Below are 23,513 nucleotides of genomic sequence, written 5' to 3'. Positions count from 1 at the left end.
TCCTAGCATTTTGGGAGGCGGAGGTAGGAAGATTGCTTAAGCCCAGGAGTTCGAGACCTGGGCAACATGGTGAAACCCCGTCTCTACAAAAAATATGTAAATTAGCCAGATGTAGTGGTGTTCCTGTAGTCCCAGCTACTCAGGAGGCTGAGGTGGGAGGATCACCTGGGTCTGGGGAGGTCGAGGTTGAGTGAGACGTGATGACATCAGTGTACTCCAGCCTGGGTGACAGAGTGAGACCCTGTATCAAAATAAATGAATGAATAAATAAATAATACTGATTTATAAGAACTCTTCATCAGATAGAGATACTAACCTTTTTACTGCTCTTTGTGGTACATATTTTCTCCTCAAAATATATTTTGTTGCTGCTTTTATTTTTTTAAAATCAAAGGTTCAATGAAGCTTCACCCATTGCTTTTGGTGTTTAGATCTCTACTTTCTTTTTAATAAAGAAGGGCCACTTAATTTTTTTCCCCAGATAATAGTGACTTTTTAAAGAGACTGTTACTGTCTGGGTGCAGTGGCTCACGCCTGTAATCCCAGCACTTGGGAGTCCAAAGCTGGCCGGATCACCTGAGGTCAGGAGTTTGAGAGCAGCCTGGCCAACATGGTGAAACCTTGTCTCTACTAAAAATACAAAAAATTAGCCAGGCGTGGTGGGGACACCTGTGGTTCCAGCTACTTGGTAGGTTGAGGCAGGAGAACCACTTTGAACCCATGAGGTGGAGGTTGCAGTGAGCTGAGATTGCACCACTGCACTGCAGCCTGGACAACAGAGTGAGACTCTGTCTCAAAAAAAAAAAAAAAAAAAAAAAAAAAGATCTGTATCATATTAAAGTTTCCTTCTATTTCTAGTTTACCCATAAGCTTAATCCAGAATGGATTTAGAATTTTATCAACTGCATTTTCTGCATTTATCAAAATGACCATCTGGTTTTTAATCTATTAATCTAGTGAATTACATTGACATATTTTTTTCTAACTACCTATCCTTGAATTGCTAAAATAAATCCTAAAGGTGTTGCATTGTACTTTTAATGTGTTGTTGGTTCTATTTGTAAATATTATATTTAGGGTGTTTGCATATATATGTATTAATAAATGAATTTGACTTTTGGTTCTTTTTTCACTTTCTCAGTTTTTGCTATCAGGGTTGCAACAGCCTTGTGAAATGAGTTCTTGAAAGCATTATATGACTTTTTAAATAAACCCAACATCTGGAAGTTTTGAGGAGAGTTGATTTCACTGATCATTTCAATTTCAATTTTTTTCAGTAGTGGTAACTTAGAAAATAGTTTTTTTGACTTTATGACTTTATGACTTATGACATTATTGTCATAAGGGTATAAATAGTATTATTTTAATAAAAGTAGTCTCTTCCCTATCTGTAGTTAGACATATATTTTCATTGCTAATGTAGTGTATGTGTTCTCAAACTTTTTTCCGTGTTGTCAGATTTGTCAGACATCCCTTAATCCTTTTTTTCCCCCAAAGAGCTAGCTCTAGGTTTTACTCAACAATTCTAGTTGTTTAAAACTTCCTAATTCATTGGTTTCTTTTGTTTATTTTGTTGTTCTTTTTCTAGCTTCTGAGTCTAATGTGCCAAAAATATTTATTTTAGACATTTCTTGTTTTAGAAAAAAACCTATTTAGGGATATGATTATTTTTTTCCTGAGTAAACTTTGGCTACTTCCCATGGAATTTTCTATTTGGTGTTTCGACATATGTTAATTTTCAAATAATGTATAAATTAAGTTTTTATTTATTCTTTGACACAGACTTATTTAGAACAATGACGTTTTGAATTTATTCCATTTTAATCAGTAAATGAACCCTATAAGAACTCTACCTTCAGAAACTTACGGAGACATTTTTCTGTGGCCTAGTAAGTGATTTCTCTTTATGTATGTATTTTTTTTTTTTTTGAGATGGAGTCTCTCTCTGTCGCCCAGGCTGTAGTGCAGTGGCGTGATCTCAGCTCACTGCAAGCTCTGCCTCCCGGGTTCACGCCATTCTCCTGCCTCAGCCTGCCCAGCTAATTTTTTTGTATTTTTAGTAGAGATGGGGTTTCGCCATGTTAGCCAGGATGGTCTCGATCTCCTGACCTCGTGATCTTCCCGCCTTGGCTTCCCAAACTGCTGGGATTACAGGCGTGAGCCACCATGTGCGGCCTCTCCTTATGTATTTTAAATTTTAAATGAATGTTTCATAAACATTTAGAAAGAATGTGTCTCATTTTTAGAGAGATCATAATTTGCTATGAGTTCAAGCTTATAATATGTATTATTAACATCTTTCATATATTTATTTTTGTCATCTTGACACAACAAATTTTGGGAATAGTTTTCTAACTTTTTCCACTCTACCTATGGGTTTGACAATTTTTTAAAAAAATTTCTTTTTCCTTTTAAAAAAGACAGGATCTCACTGTGTTGCCCAGGCTGGTCTTGAACTGCTGGGATGCAGCGATCCTCCTGCCTTGGTCTCCCAAAGTGCTGGTATTACAGGTGTGAGCCACCACACCTGGCCAATTTTTAAAAAAATTTCTAACACTTCTTTTTACTTTTTGGAGAGAATATAGTAAAAAAATTAAGAGCATTGATGCTAACACCAGGCTGCCTGGTTTGAATACCAGCTTCACTCTCATGAGTTGACAGACCTTGGACATATTTCCTCAACTGTAAAATCACATCATCTACTTTACTGGGTTCTTGGGAGGATTGTGAGTTGTTATATGCAATGACCTTGGAATTGTGCTTGACGTGTTATAATTACTCTCTATGTATCTGCTGCCATGATATTCAGAGTGAAAATGTTCATGGTTGCTATATATTCTGATGAATCTACTGTTTCTTAATATAAAACAATTTTCTTTGTTCCATATAGAGCTTTTTGCCTTGAATTCTATTTGAGGTGATATTAATATTGCTATATTGTTTTCTTTTTGTCTATATTTGCCTGCTGTCTTAGTCCCTTCAGGCTGCTACAACAAAATGCCATAAACTAGGTGGCTTATAAACAGCAGAAATTTATTTCTCACATATCTGAAGTCTGGGAATTCCAAGATCAAGGTGCTGGCAGATTCAGTGTCTGTAATGGTCTGCTTCTTGGTTCATAGACAATGCTTTCTCACTGCGTCCTCACATGGTAGAGGTGGAAAGGAGTCTGCCTTGGCTTGCTTTTATAAGAGCCCTAACCCCATGCATGAGGGTTTCACTCTCATGCTCTAATCAGCTCTGAAAGGCCCTCACCTCCTAATACCATCACCTTGGGGGGTTATGATTTTAACATATGAATTTTGGGGGGACACAAACATTCAGACCATAGCACTTGGTCTCTCTTTGGGCATGTGCATGTTTTCAACCTTTCAGCATTATTTTGTGTTACACACATCTCTTGTAAATAGCATATAGCTGGAGCTTGCCTTAAAAAAAGTTCTTTTAATAAGGGAATGTAACCTGTTTACAGTTGTTGAGATTATTGATATTCCTGTCATCTTTGTGTTTTCTGTTGGATATGTTTCTAGATCTTTTGTCAAGGTTGAATCGTTGCCCCATGATATTCTTGCACTAGTAGCTCAGCTTAGATCTTTCTAGCTGGTGCGGACAGAAAGAAGTCTGCTTCTCCTGCTTCAAAGTAAGAAAAACCAGAAGCTAGCCGGGGGCATGGTGTCTGTGGTCACACTGTTTTTGGGGATCCTGGTACTGAATTTTCTATTAGCTATCATTCAGTGAGTCCCTAGTATAAGCCAGGTGCTTTTTTAGACTGAAAAAAAAAATATTGCTTCATTTAACCCTCACAACAACCTGAGGAGGGGGGTATTAATATTAAACTTAAAAATAGGGAGGTGAATTAAAGAAATGAGAGTGTGTTCCTGAGGGACTGAAGAAGACAAAATTTGTTTTTTTCAGATGGAATCTCACTCTGTTACCAAGATTGGAGTGCAGTGGCATGATCCCGGCTCACTGCAATCTCTGCCTCCTGGATTCTAGCGATTCTCCTGCCTCAGCCTCCCAAGTAGCTGGGATCACAGGCATCCACCACCATGCCTGGCCAATTTTTGTATTTTTAATAGAGACTGGGTTTCACCATGTTGGCCAGGCTGCTCTTAAACTCCTGACCTCAAGTGATCCATCCGCCTCTGCTTGCCAAAGTGCTAGGATTACAGGCGTGAGCCATTGTGCCCAGCTGAAAGACATAATTTGTAATGTATAAACTCGTTCCCTTCACCTCCACGTATGCATGGAACATGAAGTTGGCTAAGAAGTGGGCTTCTGAGTTGACTTTTACTGAGTTTCTAAATGAATTGGTTGCCAATGCTGTTGGGAACGTTGGGCCTTCTTATTCTGGTTCAACCATTTTTTTTTTCATGGTAGTGTAAGTTTCCACGCTAAGTTGATTGTTCTGGAGTGGATAATCCAGAGTTTAGTCATTTTCTTTACTGCTAGAGTAAAAAAAAAAAGTTTTAACTCAGTGGTGTGTCCCATTAACTCAATGGTGTATATTTAATCCTGTTGGTCTTTTTTGGATACTGGGTCTGGAGTTAGGGGGATCTGTGCCTGCTGGTCTCACAGAATCTGAAGAAGGGCAGGCTCATGCTTTATCCATCTTTGTATCTCTAGTGCCTTGAAGAATTATGTGGTCCATAGTAGGTGTTATCTCTTAAAATGACCTGAGCTCGGGGAGGGGATTTGTCTTATATTCATATTTGAATTATAAGGTTTTAGAAAGAAGTCCATAGAATATAAATGCATTATCTGAACATTATACTTTCTGTAACCCCTATAGTACTATGCAATAGAAATTAAGTGTGTTGCATGGACGCTGGGAACGGAACATCACACACCGGGGCCTGTTGGGGAGTGGGGTTGTTAGCGGAGGGATAGCATTAGGAGAAATACCTAATGTAGATGACGGGGTGATGGGTGCAGCAAACCACCATGGCACATGTATACCTGTGTAATGAACCTGCACGTTCTACACATGTATCCAAGAACTCAAAGTATAGCAAAAAAAAAAAAAAAAAAAAAAAAAAAAGGTGGTTGTAATCCACCCAGGGCAAGTGTTTATCAGTCTTAGCTTCAATGATCTCCAATAAAATTTTCACTATTAAAAAGAAATTAAGTGTGTTCCAAGTCCCGATTACACAGAGATGTTAATCACGTTTCATGCATCTCCAGTTATCATGTTCTATCTGTCCTGCAAAGGAGGAGCAGGTAAGGATCATCCCAGCACTTTGGGAGGTTGAGGTGGGCAGATCACGAGGTCAAGAGATCACGACCATCCTGGCCAACATGGCGAAATCCCATCTCTACTAAAAATACAAAAATTAGCTGGGTGTGGTGGCATGTGCCTGTAATCCCAGATACTTGGGAGGCTGAGGCAGGAGAATCACTTGAACCCAGGAGACGGAGGTTGCAGTGAGCTGAGATCACACCACTGCACTCCAGCCTAGTGACAGAGCAAGACTCCGTCATAAAATAAAGCAAAACAAAATAAAATAAAAAGTGTGTTTATTACTTTTTCAAGAGCTTATTTTGGACTAAAGCAGCATGTGGTTTCAGTAGGAGAAGGTCTGTGTCACCATGGGAGGGTGGGATGACATTGACGTATGAATGACCGTTTGCACTGGTAATTCCAGTGAGGGCATCCAGCCAATAATAGTGCTCCTGAGCCAGCTGCTGGGGAGACATGTAGCCCTGATCTCACCGGGACTCCATATTTGAAAAGAAAAAAAAAAGCCAAGTGAAAACTCCCAGCTTTAATGAGATCCCTAGGTGAATCCGAGTTTTATATGGTCTGTTTGACTTCCACGGATATCTGGCTAGACTTTGATTGATTGTCAGGCTTTTTAAGTAGCATTGATTTTTACTTCTGCAACATTGGGATGATGAGGTCATTGCATTTTGCTGTGTTATTGAAGTTCTTGCTAAAGCAACCTGGAGGTTATGAGCATGTCTAGGCACTGGCTTCCCACTTGTGCTAAGTTGGAGAGGTGGGAAAGTTCAGGTAAGTAAAATGATAAAGGCAAAAAAGAATTCTCTCTGATTGTGAGAGGGAATTTGAGAGTTTTAAGAATCATCGTGCTAATTGGTAGCTTTTAATCGTAGCTTGTTTCTTTTTATTAGCAATCATTTGTTGAGCATGTAACTACACAGGGCAAGGACTATGTCATAAGCCCTTTGTGTACACATTAACTCTCTTTTTCCTCACCATACTTCTGTGAAGTAGGTGTTATTATTCCCCACTTTACAGATGAGAAATTGAGTCTAACAGAGGTAGGCTAGCTTGCTAGAGTCAGTGGAAGAGCCAGGTTTTAGATCAAACTGTGCCTGACTCCAAAGTCTGTGATCATAACTGCTAGTTTACTATATGATGGTTGTGTGAACAGTTAGAGGTTTCCTCTAGGTAAGATCAGAAAGGAAAACTTGAGGCTGCTGCATTAGTGACAATCCCCCTCTCTCCTGTACGGACCTGAGTCCTGGGGAAAACTGCAACTAACACAGTGCCCTAGGACATACCATGTAGACTTGCCCCACTTGTAGAAAGAGATCACCTGAACCTCCTTTCTGCTTGAGTGAGGTCGTGCCCATGAAGGGGCCAGAGGGGGCTTTGAACATTTTGAGATTCCTCCAGCTACCACCTATTGATTAGAGGCTGCCAGGAGCTTTAATCTGATTAGAGTCTGTAAAACTGGTTTCCATCTCTGGCGCCTGACTCAGGTTTCAGAGCAAGGGGAAAAAGTATGACATCACCCCTGCTTGCATCTGTGCTGGGTGGCTAATGAAATTACGTGATGGGCTTGAGGACTATTAAAGTCAATGTTGATCCTTATTATTATTAAGAGTACTTTTAAATTTACTGCACCATGAGGCAGGTTCGAAAGCATCATTTTTCAGAGGTGTATTCATTGCTCTGGATTTCAGCGCACAACTCCATGGGATATGGAGAAGGCTAGCAGCACAAATAATCAATTCTGAAATCTGCAGGATTAAAGTGCATGTAGCTCCTTGCTGGAGGGAGGACAGGTTCTGGGATTTTTCCATAATAAGGCATCAGGATGACCTTGGATTAAAAAAACCTGAAGTGAAACAAAACATGTTTGTCAAGGAAAAGTGAAGCTCTACTGTTGCCATTAGCATCAGCAATAGTATATATTTTTAAAAGTTTAAATGGTTAGTATAAAAAAAGAAAGCTCAGTTCAGATTACCAACCGTTTACTGAGTATAGAGACTGAACTGATACCAGGAATACACTACAGCAAGGGGAATAAAACTGTGTGTTTTGTTAATCAACACATCTCTAAGGCCTAGCTAAATGTCAGGCATGCAGAAATTATTCTCTCTCTCTTTAAATATACATATAAGTACACACATATATGGATTAAAGTGCATTGATTTTAACTGTACAATTCAATTAATTTACACACACTCACAGCACAAACACGTGCACACTGTTGAATCATCACTCAAATCAGGTTGTAGACAATTTCCCTTATCTCAGAAGGCTCTCTCTTGCCATTTTACATTTCCACAGCAGAGATAATCACTAGTTTGACTTCTACAGCGATAGACTACTTTTGTCGATAACTAATACACTTCATATAAATTAATATAAGTTGAATCGTCTTGTAAATGGAATCACATGATATTATATCTCTTGTGTCTGGCTTCTTTTGCTTATCTTTTTATTATTATTCTACTTTAAGTCATTGATTCTGTTTATGTGATGGATTACGTTTATTGATTTGTGTATGTTGAACCAGCCTTGCAACCCATGATGAAGCCCACTTAATCTTGGTGGATAAGCTTTTTGAGGTGCTGTTGGATTCAGTTTGCCAGTATTTTATTGAAGATTTTTGCATCGATGTTCATCAGGGATATTGGCCTGAAATATTCTTTTTTTTGTGTGTCTCTGGCAGGTTTTGGTATCGGGATGATGCTGGCCTCATAAAATGTCTTATAGAGGAGTCCCTCTTTCTCTATTGTTTGGAGTAGTTTCAGAAGGAATGGTACCAGCTCTTCTTTGTACCTGTGGTAGAATTTGGATGTGAATCTGTCTGGTCCTGGGCTTTTATAGGTTGGTAGGCTATTACTGCCTCAATTTCAGAACTTGTTATTGGCCTATTCAGGGATTCAACTTCTTCCTGGTTTAGTCTTGGGAGGGTGTATGTGTCCAGGAATTTATCCATTTCTTCTAGATTTTCTAGTTTATTTGCATAGAGGTGTTTATAGTATTATCCAATGGTAGTTTGTATTTCTGTGGGATCAGTGGTGATATCCCCTTTATTATTTTTTATTGTGTCTATTTGATTCTTCTCTCTTTTCTTCTTTATTAGTCTGGCTAGCAGTCTATTTTGTTAATCTTTTAAAAAAACTGGCTCCTGGATTCATTGATTTTTTGAAGGGTTTTTTGTGTCTCTATCTCTTTCAGTTCTGCTCTGATCTTAGTTATTTCTTGTCTTCTGGTGGCTTTTGAATGTGTTTGCTCTTACTTCTCTGGTTCTTTTAATTATGATGTTAGGGTGTTAATTTTAGATCTTTCCCTCTTTCTCCTGTGGGCATTTAGTGCTACAAATTTCCCCTAAACATTGCTTTAGCTGTGTCCCAGAGAGTCTGGTACATTGTGTGTTTCTTCTCATTGGTTTCAAAGAACTAATTATTTCTGCCTTAATTTTTTTATTTACCCAGTAGTCATTCAGGAGCAGGTTGTTCAGTTTCCATGTAGTTGTGCCGTTTTGAGTGAGTTTCTTAATCCTGAGTTCTAATTTGATTGCTCTGTGGTCTGAGAGACTGTTTTTTATGATTTCTGTTCTTTTGCATTTGCTGAGGAGTGTTTTACTTCCAATTACGTGGTCAATTTTAGAATAAGTGCGATGTGGTCCTGAGAAGAATGTATATTCTGTTGATTTGGGGTGGAGAGTTCTGTAGATGTCTATTAGGTCTGCTTGGTCCAGAGCTGAGTTCAAGTCCTGGATATCCTTGTTAATTTTCTGTCTCGTTGATCTGTCTAATATTGAGAGTGGGGTGTTAAAGTCTCCCACTATTATTGTGTGGGAGTCTAAGTCTCTTTGTAGGTCTCTAAGAACTTGCTTTATGAATCTGGGTGCTCCTGTATTGGGTGCATATATATTTAGGGTAGTTAGCTCATCTTGATGCATTGATCCCTTTACCATTATGTAATACCCTTCTGTGTCCTTTTTGATCTTTGTTGGTTTAAAGTCTGTTTTATCAGAGACTAGGATTGCTACTCCTTTTTTTTTTTTTTTTTTTTTTTGCTTTTCGTTTGCTTGGTAACTATTCCTCCATCCCTTTATTTTGAGCCTATGTGTGTCTTTGCATGTGAGATGGGTCTTCTGAATACAGCACACTGATGGGTCTTGACTCTTCAGCCAATTTGCCTGTCTGTGTCTTTTAACTGGAGCATTTGGCTCGTTTACATTTAAAGTTAATGTTGTTCTGTGAGAATTCGATCCTGTCACTATTATGCTAGCTGGTTATTTTGCCCATTAGTTGATGCAGTTTCTTCATAGTGTCGGTGGTATTCTTTACAATTTAGTATGTTTTTGCAGTGACTGGTACTGGTTTTTCCTTTCCATATTTAGTGCTTCCTTCAGGAGCTCTTGTAAGACAGGCCTGGTGGTGACAAAATCCCTCAACATTCACTTGTCTGTAAAGGATTTTATTTCTCCTTCATGTATGAAGCTTAGTTTGGCTGGATATGAAATTCTGGGTTGAAAATTCTGTTCTTTAAGAATATTGAATATTGGCCCCCACTCTCTTCTGGCTTGTGGGGTTTCTGCAGAGAGATCTGCTGTTAGTCTGATGGGCTTCCCTTTGTGGGTAACCCGACCTTTCTCTCTGGCTTTCCTTAACATTTTTTCCTTCATTTCAGCCTTAGTGAATCTGACGATTATGTGCCTTGGGGTTGCTCTTCTTGAGGAGTATCTTAGTGGTGTTCTCTGTATTTCCTGAATTTGAATGCTGGCCTGTCTTGCTAGTTTGGGGAAGTTCTCCTGGATAATATCCTGAAGAGTGTTTTCCAACTTGGTTCCATTCTCCCCATCACTTTCAGATTCACCAATCAAACTTAGGTTTCATCTCTTCACATAGTCCCATATTTCTTGGAGATTTCATTCATTCCTTTTCATCCTTTTTTCTTTAACCTTGTCTTCATGTTTTATTTCATTAAGTTGATCTTCAGTCTCTGATATCCTTTCTTCCACTTGATCGATTCAGCTATTGATACTTATGTATACTTCATGAAGTTCTCATGCTGTGTTTTTCAGCTCCATCAGGTTGTTTATATTCTTCTCTAAACTGGTTATTCTAGTTAACAATTCCTGTAACATTTTATCAAGGTTCTTAGCTTCCTTGCATTGGGTTAGAACATGCTCCTTTAGCTCAGAGGAGTTTGTTATTACCCACCTTCTGAAGCCTAATTCTGTCAATTCATCAAACTTATTCTCTGTCCAGTTTTGTGCCCTTGCTGGCGAGGAGTTGTGATCCTTTGGAGGAGAAGAGTCGTTTCTGGATTTTGGAACTTTCAGGTTTTTTTTTTTTTTTTTTGCGCTGTTTTTTCCTTATCTTTGTGGATTTATCTACTTTTGCTCTTTGATGTTGGTGACCTTCGGATGGGGTTTTTGCATGAGTGTCCTTTTTGTTGATGTCGATGCTATTGCTTTCTTTTTGTTAGTTTTCTTCTAACACTCAAGCCCCTCTTCTGCAGGTCTGATGGAGTTTGCTGGAGGTCCACTCCACACCGTTTGTCTGGGTATCACCAGGGCAGGCTGCAGAACAGCAAAGATTGCTTCCTGCTTCTTCCTCTGGAAGCGTTGTCTCAGAGGGGCACCCACTAGATGCCAGCCGGACCACTCCTGTATGAGGTGTCTGTTGACTTCTGCTGGGAGGTGTCTCTCAGTCAGGAGGCATGGGGGGTCAGGGACCCACTTTAGGAGGCAGTCAGTCCTTTAGCAGAGCTCAAGCACTGTGCTGGGAGATCCACTGCTCTCTTCAAAGCCGTCAGGCAGAAAAGTTTAAGTCTGCTGAAGCTGCACCCACAGCTGCCCCTTTCCCCAGGTGCTCTATCCCAGGGATATGGGAGTTTTATCTATAAGCCCCTGACTGGCACTGCTGCCTTTCTTTCAGAGATGCCCTGTCCAGAGAGGAGGAATCTAGAGAGGCAGTCTGGCTACAGTTGGTTTGTGGTGCTGTGGTGGGCTCCGACCAGTTCAAACTTTCCAGTGGTTTTGTTTACACTGTGAGGGGAAAACCGCCTACTCAAGCCTCAGTAATGGTGGATGCTCCTCCCCCTATGAAGCTCGAGCATCCCAGGTTGACTTCAGACTGCTGTGCTGGCAGCAAGAATTTCAAGCCAGTGAATCTTAGCTTGCTGGGCTCTGTCGGGGTGGGATCCACTGAGCTAGACCACTCGGCTCCCTGGCTTCAGCCCCCTTTCCAGGGGAGTGAACAGTTCTGTCTTGCTGGCGTTTCAGGTGCCACTGGGGTACAAAAAAACTCCTCCAGCTAGCTTGGTGTCTGCCCAAATGGCCGCCCAGTTTTGTGCTTGAAACCCTGGACCCTGGTGGTGTAGGCACCCGAGGGAATCTCCTGGTCTGGGTTGTGAAGACCATGGGAAAGCATACTATCTGGGCTGGAATTCACCATTCCTCACAGCACAGTTCCTCACTGCTTCCCTTGGCTAGGGGAGGGAGTTCCCCAACCCCTTGCATTTCCCAGGTGAAGCAGCTCCTCACCCTGCCTCTGCCCACTCTCCGTGGGCTACACCCACTGTCTACCCAGTCCCAGTGAGCTGAACCTGGTACCTTAGTTGGAAACGCAGAAATCACCTGCCTTCTGTGTTGGTCTCGCTGGGAACTGCAGCCTGGAGCTGTTCCTCTTCTGCCATCTTGCTGGCAATCCATTGCTCATCTTCATGTATGTGAGATCCACCCATGTTGCTCCATACAAAAATATGTAAAAGTAGTTTGTTCTTTTTCATTGCTGTGTAATAGTCAATTTCATAAATATTCCACCATGTGTTTATTATTCTATGATGGGTATTTGGGTTTTACCTATTTTTAGCTGTTATAAAACAAAGCTGTGTTATGAAGCTTTGTTATAAGAATATATGTTATATAGAATATGTTATTCTTAGTTAGAATATACGTTGTAAGAATATATGTGTTATAAGAATGTTATGAACATTCTTATATATGTCTTTTGATGAACATTGCCAACTTTTTTTTGGAGCATATCCACAGAATTGGAACTGCTGGGTCATTTAAAATATTTTTGAATTTTCAACTTGCTATTACTGAGTGGTTTTCTACTGAGAACAGGTGGGATAATTTTGAATAACTGTGGTTGAAAACCATGACCAATTGAAGACAGCATCAATGATAACACTATTCACAAATTGTCTCTCTTAAAAACTACTGAAATTCTGTCTTATATACTCATGCTTAATAAAAGTTTTACAGGATTTCCAAAAGTATGGCTGCCAGATTTCTTAACTGAATATGTAATTAAATATTTAGTAAACTCTATTAGTACTTTCAACTTAGAAACTACTGCTAACTCACTGTCTTAGTCCGTTTGTGTTGCTATAGAGGAATACTTGAGGCTGGGTAATTTATAAAGAAAAGTGGTTTATTTAGCTCAGGGTTCCGCAAGCTGTACAAGAAGCATGGAGTCATCATCTTTTCCTGGTGAGGGACTCAGGCAGCTTCCACACATGGCAGCAGAAAAAGGGTAGCTGGTATGTGCAGAGATCACATGGCTAGAAAGAGAGAAAGAGGAGGTGCTGGCTCTTTTTAACAACCAACTCCTGCAGGAATGAGAGTGAGAACTCACTCACTCATTATCTTCGGGATGAACAAAGCCATTCATGAGGGCTCCACACCCAAAACCCAAGTACCTCTCATAAAGCTCTACCTCCAACATTGGGGATCAAATTTCCACATGAGGTTTGGGGAACAAACATCCAAACTATAGTACTCAATAGGTTATTAGTAAGCAATGTTTGATTGTAGGTAAAAATAAAAGCTAACAGAATGGTGTCATTTGCTGTCAGTATGAAAGAAAGATTTGCATTTCTGGATCTGTTTGTGACAATTGAAAAGACTCTCCAGATAACTGAAATCCACTTGAGGAATCACTGAACTGAGGTGAGAGAAGATACACAAAGAAAATTCCTAAGCAACATGCTGAATACTGTGGCTACTGGTGTATGTTGGGGTTCAGTGGGGTCTTATAAATAGCATTTCTATTTCCCTCTAGAGTTCTGAACCAATTAAGAAATTATCAGGAAGTAAGATAGAGGGAGATAAAAATATTACTGTTGTTACTGGTTAAACTGATAATGGAGAACTCTGGAATAAGACAGACTTATGTGTCTGGGCACAGTAGCACTGGCAGATAAGCTTTTCCCGGGAGTGGCAGAGAGTACCCTCTGTGGCATGGAAAAGCAGGAGAAACACATATTCCCTGTGGCCAGTTTGCTCCCATGAGTGAGAGAAGGAGCTAGACTCCTCCAGGTTGCTTCATCTCCCATGGGGAGGAGTAAGTAGGAGTAGAGAAGGGCCAGTAGTGTTATGATAGCAGAGCTCCTTCCTCATGGAAGAAACCATAAGTCTTTGGGAAGAAACTTTTCCTGCCTCTACAGAATATATTCCATATATATTCCTATGAGACTACAAAGAAAGGATGAACCTGACCAGTCATAGGAGAAAGCACTCTCCAGAAGGTAAGGTGCTTAGTCTTGTAGGAGAACTAGGAGGTAGCCAGGTGGAGATTGGGAAGGGAGGATGTTTTAGATCAGGGTTTGGCAAAATACAACCCACAGGCCAAATCTGTTGGCTATTTTTGGAAATAAAGATTTATTGTAACTCAGCCACACCTATTCATTTATGTATAGCCTGTGGTTGCATTTGTGCGATGATGGCAGAATGGAGTAGTTGGCACAGAGACCACAAGGGCTGTGAAGTCTGAAATATTTGTATATGGTCCTTTACAGAAAGAGTTTGCTGACCTCTGCTTTAGGCAGAGGGTAATTCCCAGGTGATGGTGTTCCAGGGACGTAAAGTTGGGGATAATGGGTGGTTTGATACTGTTGGAACATGAAGCAGGAGGAGGAGAGTGAGACAAGTGGGAGGAGAGTGTGAAGTGGTGGCAGACCGTTGTGTGTTCAGTGTGGGCAAACCCTGTAGCCACCGTGATGAGAAGCCTGGAAGAAGTGATGCAACAGACTTTACAGTCTTCTATGGAGAGCAGTGCTGCAGAGAGACAGGTTAATTATATTAACTCAATGCAAACAAATGGACAAACATTTAACAAACAGAGCCTTTAAATTCGTAAAGAATTTACATCATCTACAAGTCCAAAGATACATGTGAAGAGAGAGCGATTTAAAATGATGAAATGGGTCATTTCTCTTCTAGTGGCTTGGGAGGGGTTGAGAAGAGGCCAAAAACCAAACCAAACCAAACCAAACCAAACCAAACCAAAACAAACAAACAAAACAGAACAAACAAACAAACAAAAAAACCAAACAGCAGCAGAAAGAGAATGGTCAGGGTGTGCTGGAAAGGGGCAACGTGTTTCAGAGATAGGGATGCAATTTAGAGTTGGAATGGGAAGACTGAATGGAGCAAAACCGAGTCTCTTTGGCTGTGAGAATCAATGAGAAGGGATGTGAGCAGAAGGATGATGTCTGAGCAGAGAGGAGACCAGGATATTGGGACCAATCTTTTCTTTTTAAAAGAAGAGATTTCCCTCCACCACCCAGCTGTTAATTCTTGGCATTCCTCTCTACCTCTACTCATTCTGCTTCCAAAGAAGATTATTTTTACTTTTTGGCCTCTGGGGTTTCAGTTATGCTGCTTAGGATAATGGATAAAAAATGCTGAGCTAGAAGGAGTAGGAGATAAGGGTTAAGAAGAATAAAGTTGCTGGGGGACATAGCGACAGAGTGACTGGAGAATACCTCTAGGAAGGCAGGGGAAAGATGGGGAAAATGACCACAGTCAGTTTCCAGGGCAAGACTGAGGAAGAGAGAATTTGAGGTGTTTAGAGAAGGAAAGAGAATCTTTTAGGGGCAGCCCTGGGCATCTATGAAAGATAAATAAGATGAGGAGATGGTGAATTGAAGGTGTTTTGCTATAGGTTATGAGTTGGGTTCCATTTGATGTTTTTCAACAGCCTCACTAAAGATTAAGACTGTTGTCTTTTAATTCTCAGCTATCAAACAACTGTTTACATATGACACTGCAGAGACTAGACCAAATAAAATTAATTATCCTTCCTAAATACTTCCTTTTGAACTTTTTCAGTTTTATATGAACAACTTTATCAAAGTATAGTTGACACAGTAGCACTGGCAGATAAAGTACCCATATTTAAAGTATACAGTTGGATGCATTTTGACATGTATGCACCTCTGAGACATTATCACAATCACTATGATGAGCAGATCCAGCACTTTCAAAAGTTTTTTTGAATCTTTTAAATCCCTTACCTTGTTGCATTGTCCCCAGGCAACAGTTGATCTGATTTCTGTCATTATAGATTAGTTAGTATTTTTTAGAATTTTATGTAAATGGAATCATTCAGTATGTACTCTTTTTTGAGGAGTAGGGGCTGGGCTCCTTTTACTTGGAATAATTATTTTGAAATTCGTGGTTTTTCATAGATCAATATCCCTTTTTTTTCCATAGATCATTTATCCCTTTTTACTGCTGAGTAGTATTCTATTGTGTGGATATACCACAGAGTGTTTATCTGTTGGTAGATATTTGAGTTGTTTCCAGTCTTTGACTATTTAAATAAAGCTGCTAGGAACATTCATGTTCATGCCTTTTTATTGACATGTGCTTTTGGGTAAATACTTAGGAACATAATTGCTGGATGATCTGGTAGGTATATGTTTATTTATGAAGGTGCCAAACTGTTTTCCAAAGTGATTGTACTATCTCACACTCCCACTTGAAGTGTATGTATGTTCCATATGCTCCACATCCTCACTAGCACTTGGTATGCTCAGCTTTTTAAATTTTAGCCATTCAAATAGGTACGTAGTGGCACATCAGTGTGGGTTTAATGTTTATGTCCTTAATGATTAACGATGTTGAATATGTGCTTATTTGCCACCCATATATCTTCTTTGTTCAAATCTTTTGTCCCCTTTTATTGATTGCTTGTATTCTTATTGATTTTAAGAGTTCTTTACATATTTTGGTTAAAAGTCTTTTAACAGACTGTAAATATTTTCTTCCAGTCTGTGATTTGTCTTTTAATTACCTAACAGTGTCTTTTATTTATTTATTTAGTTTTTATTTTAGGTTTGGAGGTACAGGTGAAGGTTTGCTACACAGGGAAATATGTGCCATGGGGGTTTGTACATATTATTTTGTCACCCAGGTAACGGTGTCCTTTAAAGAGCAGATGTTTTTAGTTTTGATGAAGTCTACTTTATTGATTTGTTTTCCTTTTATGAATAGTGCTTTTGGTGTCATATTTAAGAAATCTTTATCTAACTCAAGATCACAAAAAATTTATATGGTTTCTTCCAAAAGTTTTATAGTAGTAGGTTTATTTTCATATAGTTTTAGGTATATGAACCATTATTGTATATAGTGTGAAGCATGGACTAAAGTTCTTCCTCTTCCTTCTCCTCCTCCTCCTCCTCTTCCATATAGTAATTCAATAATTCCAGTGCCCTTTGTTGAAAAGACTATTTTTTCTCTACCAAATTGCCTTTGCCCATAAAAAATCCATATATTTATGGGCAAATTTCTGGACTCTTTATTCTGTTCCATTGATCAATTTGTCTATCTTTGCACGAATAGCAGAGTGTTTTGATTACTAGCTTAGGGTAAGCCTTGAAAATAGGTGCTGTTAATCCTCCAACTTTGTTCTTTTTTTGTCAAATTGTTTTGGCTATTCTGTTCTTTGCACTTTCATATGAATTTTAGTTTGCTAATTTCTGGGGTTTTGATAGGAATTGCATTGACTCTAGATCATTTGGAGAGAATTAGCCCCCTAACATTATTGAGTCTTCCAACTCATGGGTATGGTTTTTATTTAGCTCTTTTAAAATTAGCCTAGCAATGTTTTATCATTTTTGGTGCAGGCCTTGCACAATCTTTTGTCAGAATTATCCTTAAGTATTTCATTTGTTTGGATGGTTTACAAATGATACTTTTTTTCAATTTGTGATTTTTTGTTGTCAGCATATAGAAATATAATTGATTTTTGTATGTTGATCTTGAAACCTGTTGCCTTGCTTAACTCACTTATTAGTTTTGGTAGCATTTTTAAAGGTGAATAACTTTTGATGAGAATACTTGTCAGGATTATGTTTATGGGTGAAATATAGCTTTTGTCAGCACTGGTCTAGAGGTTTTTGTTTTTGTTTTTGTTTTTTCCCCTCTTATCAGTGATGTCCTCCATGTGCTCTGGGAATGGCTCTGTGGTGACCCTTCCAAAATAAAGGGTCTTTCATGGGGAATAGTTGGGGGCAAAGTCATAGTAAGTCATTACTCCCAGATAGAAGCTAGGGAGTATGTCAGAGATATCCACTGGTGGGCAAGAATTATGAGAATTTGAATTAATATGAAAAGTCTATCCAAGGACACTCCTCACATACCAAATGGAGGGATGGTTACAGGAGGTGCTGTGCACCCTTACAGATAGTCATAGTGATGGGGCAGGGAGAAGGCTTATGAGTCACAGCAGTGGTTCTTATTCCCAGTGGTGAGAACATTCTTCTGAACCAACCCGGAGAGGAAGGGCTGACATGGAAGACTGTTGGCTATATCTATATGATAGTGATGTCTAGATGATAACTGGAAAATTTAGTCAAAGCATCTAGAAATTTATTTCAATTCTTGGATTATTGTTCTCATATAGATGAGTTGTTGGGGGTGGCTTTGTCTGTTTTTAGCTGCTTATTTTATATCACAGAAGTGCAGCTGTAAAATAAAAAACAGCATGCTACAGTAACAGATTGATTATGGTAAAGGAAGGATTGAAATGAGTCAAATAGAATATCAGTGTTTCTTTAATGGGAATTGGATGATACTGTTTGCTGTGACAAAAAGCCTGGCATAGGCAAAGAGAGTGATCAAATGATTGATGTCTCATGTCTCCTCTATAGAGTCCTTTTGTTCCAAGAAGATCCTGTGGGGGTACTATCGAGGGCAAAGATGATAGATAAACCAAGTGGGCAGAGGTCTAGGCTCTCCATCTTCCTCCATCTTACCCTAATTTCTCCGGTCAACCAGAAGACCTTCCTCTCCTTTGAGAAAAAAATCTAAAAGGAGGCATACCTCATTTTATTGCATTTTACTTTATTGCATCTTATAGATATTGTGTTTTTCCAAATTGAAGATTTGTGGCAACACGGCATTGAACAAGTCCATTAGGGCCATTTTTTCAAAAGTGTGTGCTCACTTTGTGTGTGTGTCACATTTTGGTAATTCTTGCAATATTTCAAACTTTTCATTATTATATCTGTTATGGTGGTCTGTAATTAGTGATCTTTGATGTTACTATTGTAATTGTTCTGGGGCACTATGAGACATGTCCATGTAGGATAGCAAACTTAGTCTATAACTGGTGTGAATGTTCTGACTGCTCCACCAACTGGCTATTCCTCCATCTCTGTCCCCCTCCTCAAGCCTCCCTATTCCTTGAGATACACCAATATTAGAATTAGTACAGTTAATAACCCTACAATGACCTCTACATGTTCAAGTGAAAGGAAAACTCTCACATCTCATTTTAATTCAAAAATTAGAAATGATTAAGCTTGGTGAAGAAGGCATGTCAACAGCTGAGAGAAGCTGAAAGCTAGGCCTCTTGTGCCAAATAGCCAAATCCTGAATGCAAAGGAAAAATTGTTGAGGAAAATTAAAAGAGCTTTTCCTGTGAATGCATGAATGATAAGCAAAAAGAGCTTTATTGCTGATATGGAGAAAGTTTTAGTGGTCTAGATAGAAGATCCAGCGATAACCTTCTCTTAACCCAAAGCCTAATCTAGGGCAAGAGCCTAACTCTCTTCAATTCTTTGAAGGATGAGAGAGATAAGGAACCTATAGAAGAAAAGTTGGAATCTAGCAGAAGTTGGTTCTTGAGGTTTAAGGAAAGAAACTGTCTCTACAACATAACAATGCAAGGGGAAACAGCAAGTGCTGATGGAGAAGCTGCCGCAAGTTATCTAGAAAATCGAGTTAAGATCATTGATGAAGAGAGCTATACTAAACAACAGACTTTCAATGTAGATGGAATAACTTTATATTAGAGTAAGATGACATCTAAGACTTTTATAGCTAGAGAGAAGTCTTGTTTCAAAACTTAAAAGGACAGGCTGAGTCTTGTTAGGGGCTAATGCAGCTGGTGGCTTTAAGTTGAAGCTCATCTATTCTGAAAATCTTAGGGCCCTTAAGAATTATGCTAAATTCATGCTGCCTGTGCTCTATAAGTGAAAGAACAAAGACTGGATGACAGCAAATTTGTTTATAGCATGGTTTGCTGACGATTTTAAGCCTACTGTTGAGGCCTATTGCTCAGAGAAAAAGATTCCTTTCAAAATATTACTGATCATTGACAATGTACCTGGTCACCCAAGAGTTCTGTTGGAAATGTACAAAGAGGTCAATATTGTTTTCATGCCTGCTAACACAACATCCATTCAGTAGCCCGTGGATCAAGGAGCAATTTCAACTTTCAAGTCTTGTTATTTGAGAAACACATTTCGTAAGGCTATAGCTGCCATAGATAGTGATTTCTCTGATGGATCTTGGCAAAGTAAATCGAAAAAACCTTCTGGAAAGGATTCAGCATTATAAATACCATTAAGAACATTTGCGATTCATGGGAGGAGGTCAAAATACCAACATTAACAGGAGGTTGGAAGAAGTTGATTCCCACCCTCATGGATGACTTGGAGGGGTTCAAGGCTTCAGTGGAGGAAGTAACGCAGATGTGGTAGAAATAGCAAGCAAACCAGAATTAGAAATGAAGACTGAAGATGTGACTGAATTCCTGTAATCTTATGATCCAACTTGAATGAATGAGAGGTTGCTTTTCATGAATGAGCAAAGAAAGTGGTTTTTTAAGATGGAATCTACTTCCAGTGAAGATGCGGTGAACATTGTTGAAATGACAACAAAGGATTTAGAATATTACATAAAACTAGTTGATAAAGCAGCAGCAGGGTTTGAGAGCATTGACTTCAATTTTGAAAGAACTTCTACTGTGGGTAAAATGCTATCAAATAACATTGCATACTACAGATTTTGTTTTGTATTAGAAGAGCCAATTGATACTGCAAACTTTATTTCTTATTTTAAGAAAATGCCACAGTCAGAGGCATAACAAAAAAAAAAAAAAAAAAAAAAGAAAACTTCAGGTCAATATCCTTGATGAACATTTATACAAAAATCCTCAACAAAATACTTGCAAACTGAACCCAGCAGCACATCAAAAAGCTAATCCACCATGATGAAGTAGGCTTTATCTCTTGGATGCAAGATTGGTTCAACAATATGCAAATCAATAAATGTAATTCATCACCCAAACATAACTAAAGCCAGAAATCACATGATTATCTCAAAATATGCAGAAAAGGCTTCTGATAAAATTCAGTGTCCCTTCATGTTAAAAACTCTCAATGCACTAGGTGTTGAAAAAACGTACCTCAAAATAATAACAGCCATCTATGAGAAATCCACAGCCAACATCATATTGAGTGGTCAAAAGCTGGAAAAATTCCCCTTGAAAACCAGCACAGGACAAGGATGCCTTCTTTCGCCACTCCAATTCAGCATAGTGTTGGAAGTCCTGGCCAGAGCAATCAGGCAAGAGAAAGAAATAAAGGGCATACAAATAGGAAGAGAGGAAGTCAAACTATCCCTGTTTGCAGACAATATGATTCTATATCTAGAAAATCTGATAGTCTTGGTCTATAGCTACTTCAACAGATAAACTACTTCAGCAAAGTTTCAGGATACAAAATCAATGTACAACAATCACTAGCATTCCTATACAGCAACAGCAGCCAAGCCGAGACCCAAATCAGGGACACAATCCCATTCACAAGTACCACAAAAGGAATAAAATACCTAGGAATACAGATAACCAGGGAAGTGAGAGATCTCTACAAGGAGAATTACAAAACACCGCTCATGTCAGAGATGGCATAAACAAATGGAAAAACATTTCATGTTCATGGATAGGAAGAATCAGTATTGTTAATATGGCCATATGCTGTCCAAAACAATTTACAGATTCAATGCTATTCCTATCAAACTACTAAAGACATTCTTCAAATAACTAGAAAAAAAACATTTAAAATTTACATGGAACCAAAAAAGAGCGTGAACAACCAAAGCAATCCTAAGCCAAAAAGAACAAAACTGGAGGCATCACACGGCACTACAGGGCTACAGTGATGAAAACAACATGGTACTGGCATAAAAAAACAGACACACAGACCAATGGAACACAATAGAGAACTCAGAAGTAAGGCCATACACCAGAGCCATCTGATCTTCAACAAAGCTGAAAAAAACAAGCAATGGGGAAAGGACTCACTATTCAATAAATGGTGCTGGGATAACTGGCAAGCTGTATGCAAAATATTGAAACTGGACTCTTTCCTTATACCATATAAAAAATAAACTTTAGATGGATTAAAGTCTTAAATGTAAAATCCAAAACTATAAAAACCCTGGAGGACAACCTAGGCAATACCATTCCGGACATAGGAACTGGCAAAGACTTCATGATGAAGACACTGAAAGCAATTGCAACAAAAGCAAAAATTGACAAATGGGGTATAATTAGACTTAAGAACTTCTGCACAGCAAAAGAAACTATCAACCGTGGTCATGTTTGTCTAAGAACTTTTGCTTATAGCATATCCTCATAACCTTCCTATGTGGTGACATAGGTAACAGCAGGTATAAAAGAATGAGTAGAGTGAGCATACTTTTTCAACAGTAAAGAACATTACAGTGGGCAGTGTCATCCCTCCTGCTTTATTTTTATGGTCTCTTAGCTTCACTTGGATTCCTTTTTCCAGATCAGAATCTCTCTCACCATATACCACATGGCTGTCTACCACTTCAGACACAGATGTGCTGCTAGCTGAGTGGGACAAAAGCGGTGTTACTGTTGATATGGGAGGTCACATCAGGCTTTGAGAAACTGGACTTGAACATCTGCAGTGATCACTCATGGAATGGAGAAACATGATTGGAAAAGATGATAGAAATATGCAGGTACCATTTGAATTCACCTTATCTCTTAGAGGTGCACATTCCAACCTACAGAATGGGAGACAATATTTGCAAAATATGCATCTGAAAAAGGTCTAATATCCAGCATCTATAAAGAATTTGTACAAATTTACAAGAAGAAAACAACTCCATTAAAAAGTGGGCAAAGGACATGAACAGACACTTTTCAAAGGAAGACATACACATGGTCAACAGTCATATGAAAACAAGCTCAATATAACTGATCATTAGGGAAATTCAAATCATTTCTGTTCTTTTACATTTGCTGAGGAGTGCTTTACTTCCAACTATGTGGTCAGTTTTGGAATAAGTGTGATGTGGTGCTGAGAAGAATGTACATTCTGTTGATTTGGGGTGGGGAGTTCTGTAGATATCTATTAGGTCTGCTTGGTGCAGAGCTGAGTTCAATTCCTGGATATCCTTGTTAACTTTCTGTCTCATTGATCTGTCTAATGTTGACAGTGGGGTGTTGAAGTCTCCCATTATTATTGTATGGGAGTCTAAATCTCTCTTTTTAGGTCTCTAAGGACTTGCTTTATGAATGTGGGTGCTCCAGTATTGGGTGCATATATATTTAGTATAGTTAGCTCTTCTTGTTGAATTGATCCCTTTACCATTATGTAATGGCTTTCTTTGTTTCTTTTGATCTTTGTTGGTTTAAAGTCTGTTTTATCAGAGACTAGGATTGCAACCCCTGCCTTTTTTTGTTTTCCATTTGCTTGGTAGATCTTCCTCCATCCCTTTATTTTGAGCCTATGTATGTCTCTGCATGTGAGATGGGTCTCCTGAATACAGCACACTGATGGGTCTTGACTCTTTATCCAATTTGCCAGTCTGTGTCTTTTAATTGGGGTATTTAGCCCATTTACATTTAACGTTAATATTGTTATGTGTGAATTTGATCCTGTCATTCTGATGTTAGCTGGTTATTTTGCTCATTAGTTGATGCAGTTTCTTCCTAGCATCGATGGTCTTTACAATTTGGCATGTTTTTGCAGTGGCTGGTACTGGTTGTTCCTTTCCATGTTTAGTGCTTCCTTCAGGATCTCTTGTAGGGCAGGCCTGGTAGTGACAAAATCTCTCAGCATTTTGCTTGTCTGTAAAGGATTTTATTTCTCCTTCACTTATGAAGCTTAGTTTGGCTGGATATGAAATTCTGGGTTGAAAATTCTTTTCTTTAAGAATGTTGAATATTGGCCCACACTC

At 38.9% G+C, this 23,513-nt stretch overlaps 1 long non-coding RNA gene and 1 other non-coding gene across 2 annotated transcripts in view; one reads left to right on the top strand and one right to left on the bottom strand.

The window, feature by feature from the left end:
• The window catches only part of LOC102115920 (uncharacterized), a 175,533-nt gene that overhangs the window by 125,592 nt on the left and 26,428 nt on the right, over positions 1-23,513 (top strand). The window lies entirely within an intron of this gene.
• On the bottom strand, positions 5,113-5,245 carry LOC123574262 (U8 small nucleolar RNA). Its single transcript, XR_006699148.2, has one exon. It is a non-coding gene; the product is annotated as a U8 small nucleolar RNA (small nucleolar RNA).

This window comes from Macaca fascicularis, chromosome 6, assembly GCF_037993035.2.
Source record: "Macaca fascicularis isolate 582-1 chromosome 6, T2T-MFA8v1.1".
Classification (NCBI taxonomy): domain Eukaryota; kingdom Metazoa; phylum Chordata; class Mammalia; order Primates; family Cercopithecidae; genus Macaca; species Macaca fascicularis.
The sequence above is the reverse complement of the archived record's forward strand: the minus strand, read 5'-3'. Positions and strand labels throughout refer to the sequence as shown.